This window comes from Polistes canadensis, unplaced genomic scaffold (assembly GCF_001313835.1).
Source record: "Polistes canadensis isolate GaletaPanama2010 unplaced genomic scaffold, ASM131383v1 scaffold_282, whole genome shotgun sequence".
Lineage (NCBI taxonomy): Eukaryota > Metazoa > Arthropoda > Insecta > Hymenoptera > Vespidae > Polistes > Polistes canadensis.
The window spans coordinates 87,717-92,255 of NW_014569829.1; positions in this window are offsets into that span (position 1 = coordinate 87,717).

A 4,539-nucleotide genomic window follows, 5' to 3' on the forward strand; every position below is an offset into this window, starting at 1 on the left:
TCAAGTAAAAAAGTTTGTGCCAAAGGTATATAATCGAGATATCTATATTCTTTTTTCTTTTATAGTTTAAATAAATATATATATTAATGTATGTATTATTAATAACAATAACGAAAACGTACGTGACAGTTCGCGAATGAATAATTTAATTGGACAAATTGTATGCGCAACATTTAAATTGAATACTCTCATTTACTTTCATACGCGTGACCACAATTATTTTCAACAAAATAACGGTTAAATAAGTATACTTATTTGATATTAACGTGATATAAGAGGATTAATATTATGTAATAAAACGAACGCGTATGGGAATGTATTATAATAAGTGTCGTTAAAAATATTCCAAAGAAGAATTGGCCGATTTCTATTTTTCTTTTTCTTTTTTCTTTTTTTTGAGAAGAATTTACAGGCGCAGGTGAGAAGAAATTCTGTATGCGACTGTGTCGAACTACTCTACCTGGAATCTTTTGTATTTTCACCATTGGCGAAATCATGCATGCGATCCTTTTTCTTTCTTTCTTCATTTCGGTGTTGTTACGTTTGGTCCCGACTCAAAGACTATATATATATATATATATACATAATACGATTGGCCACAAGTTGCTACTTTCGCGGATGAATAAAAAAAAAAGAAAAGAAAAGAAAAAAAGCTCGTGATCGATATGATCTACTTAAAAATAATATATAAAACATTTGGTTAATACATTGACGTATTAACTTCCGTTCACGTGAAAATTCGATTGGTAAGAAGAACAAGCAACAAAAAATAAACCAACAAAACAACTACTGTTACTGCACTTTCCTTGTTTATTTTTTTGTTTTGTTTTCGTAACAATTGAACTCGTATACGAAGATGACAACGAGAGATGGGGAAAATAAAAATTAAATTACAACAACAACAACAACAACAAAATAATAATAATAATAATAATAAAGAAAAGAGTTGAAATTAAATGTTCCTTGGGGGATGGGGAGGGGGTTGTTAGGTTGTTAGAGGGAGGGGGGAAAAATTTAATATAACGAATAATATGAAAAAAGAACGGAATCGAAAAACGTGATCGTTGATGCACGTTGCCATGCGATTCGAAACGAATCCTCCTCACCTCAACTTTCCCGATCCAGCACGCAGTTGAAAACGTGATCCCCCCCTTCCTCATCGTCCCCTTTCCCTCCCCCCCCCTTGCAACTGCTGCAGCAGCAACAGCAACAGTATTCGAGGACTCTCATAGTAATCGCAAGGAATTCAGGATCTCTCATGAAACGATCATCGTTTTCTCTCTCTCTCTCTCTCTCTCTCTCTCTCTCTCTCTCTCTCTCTCTCTCTCTCTCTCTTATGTATCGTAGTTTCCCGCAACCGGTATAGATAGGATAAGATCCACGACCTAACTGAAAGATACTTAAAATGTGCTTGTTTATTGGTTATCCGATTGGATCTTAAAATACTATGAACACGCGTCATGTAAAAAGCACGCATTTTTATGCACGCGTTTTGATTTTTTTATTCCCCCTTTTTTTTTTTTTTTCAATTATTATTATTATACTTTTTGAATTTTAGAATTAACGCGCGTTTCAATTTATTTTTAATAGATATTTTAGTATTTTTTATTTGAGTAAAAACAAATTTTTGTATGATTCGAATAAACGAAAATAGAAATTGTTTTTTTTTGGGTTGATATATCAATCGTTCGGAATTTATTTTTATTAAATATGTGACGTGAATAATTAATCGTTTCTTTTTTTTTTTTTTGAATGATGAATAATACTTTTAATTGAAATGTTTTTTTTTTTACGGATGGAATTAGTTTTATTATTAGTTCTTATTGTTTTCGTTGATTTTTTTCATATTATTTTAATAAGATCTAATGATATATTTATATATAATATAATTAAAGTTTGTTCTCTTTATTATATCATTTTAATAATTAATAAATAAAAACCAAACGTGTTACATTATTTACATTTATATTGAAAAAACACGTAACAGTCTATGCTGAGAATTTTTATCAAACGCATATATGCGTTCATATCAATCAAAGGGTTAATTCGGTATCCGAAAAAAGGATTCTTATCTTGCATATTGCAAAAATTTCAAAAATAAACCATATTCAATTCTATAGAATCCTAATAAAATAATTCATCAGATAAAAATTTATTTGATATTTCTCTTAATCACATTGAATAATATTTAAATAATATTAAAATAATATAATAACTTTTTTTACACGAAATATATTATCTAAACATGAATTATAATTTTAAACATGTTTATGACGAATTTCAATCGGTAAAAGTAATACGTAAAAAAAAAGGGTTAATAAACTCTACACACACACACACACACATACAAAATCCCATATACAATTGGTAAGTTTAAATAACGATATATATAATAAAGATTAATTTTTATTGAAATATAAAGATATAATATTAAAATTCGTAAGCATGTTTCTAATATCAAAAGGTCGAAGGTAAAAGTTTGACGACTATAGAAGAAGGTTATTGGAAAATAAAAAGAAAAAGAAGAAAAAGGAAAAGAAGAAGAAGAAAGGGTTGCGGACATCGACTCTTTAATCGGTTCCTATTCCCGTTTTCTATCTTTCTCTGGTTGGGGATAAAGCGAATGCACCGACGATAAGAAATCTTCTGTTTTCTGTTCTCTTTTTCCTTGTTGGAAATTCTGCGCCGGTTCTGGTATGCGCACCTTCTCGTTCAGTTCCATGGTAGAAACAGAGAGTAAGAAAATAAGAGAGATAGAGAGAGAGAGAAATAAAAAAAGAAAGAAATAAATAAAGTAATAAAAGAATGAAAAGATAGAAAGAGAGGGAACGAGTGTGAGTGTACCGGAGCTATCGGACGGGACGTGCAACGACCGACAAAGGTCACTCTCGACGTTAAAATCTGCATATTGCTTCTTCTCGCGCCTCCAACGACCCTCATTCGTTCTTCTTCAACCAGATATGCATTCACACACATACCCATATATATATGTGCATGTATTTGATTATCCGGAAAGTTCAGTACAGATTAATATTTTATTATTTTTGTAATTTTATTATTTTGAAGATACAACCATTTTAAACAGAGAAGACAACTGGTACAAAAGGAATATAAGCGAAATGTACCACATAACGAATAACAATACAGTTAACTATAGGACAGACACGAACAATTGAAACAACATCTATAATGAAATTTTCAAATTGAATTATCATAAAAGGACACACAAATAGAGGACATCATAATACTGAAGATACCTAGATTATTAAACACTAGTCTAGATAGAATCAGTATTTGATTATGTGTGATAAGATAAGGTGTTTAGGAATAAATTCTATTGTAATATGTTAAGTATTATTGAAATGTATGACTCTGAAAGAAAGATAATATGTATATTGACACGTGGACTGTAAAGATCGAGTTATTGTAATTTATTGTAATGTTTTATATAGATTAACAAGTAATAATAAAAAAAAATTTGTTAGTTGCTGATGAAGTTCCAAGTAAGGGACGAAACGTACAACTGATTCAAAATAAATTGTTCATAAGATTTAACAACCGTTCAAAATTCACTTTGAGACTTATATTAATAATATTTATTTCTGGACAAGAATATTGATAATTAAATTAATATTTTAAGTTATCTTTTATTTTCTTTTTCTATTTCCCTCCGAATAACAAACAAAATTATAATATATTCGAATTATTTAACGAATATTTGTTTAATTAATCCAATACAATACCGAATTAATTAATATTTCATCGTTAAAATGAATTATTATTGGTGATATAAAAAATACAAACTGAGAAAGATAGAAACGTGATCCTGTTTTGATGGTAGTTGTGTGATACAAATAGAAGAAATGGTAGACGGAATTTGTTTCACCTTTCGTGTCTTACGACAACCGACGAATTTACCGGATAGCTAAACAGGAAACTCGAGAAGAAACGATCCTCCCCCTGTCGTTAAAGAAAAATAGAAAGAGAAGGAATGGTCGAAGAAAGCTTATCGGTTCGCGATGCACTTCTCTTCAAAAGATATCGCATTTCCAGACACGTTAGAGTATCATGAATAAAGAAACATAAGGGAATGAACGAGGGTTACGGGGGTTAAAGGGTGGAGTAAGAAGAAAAAAAAAAAGAAAAGAAAATTCAACTAATAATGTAAACTATATAGAAGAAAAAAAATAATTTTTTCGTATTGAACTGGAAACTGGACAAAATCAGTGATCGGACAGGGGGGTGTCTGTAAGTAAATTTTTCATGAGTCTAAAAGAAAAAGAACAGAAAGGGATGGAAGGGATGCTTACAGGGGAGAAATAGCAAAGAAATGTACTTTAATTTAATATAAAAATTATTAAAATCTACTCACTTTTAGTATAAAAAATATTTAGGAAAACTTTTCAAAGAAATTGCAAAGATGCACAATTTACAGCATTGCATTCTATGACATTTTATGAACTTTACATGCTAAATTTATAATTCAAAATGGTGTTTTACGCGTAGACAAAAGAGTGTACTTTAATTTAATATAAGTTT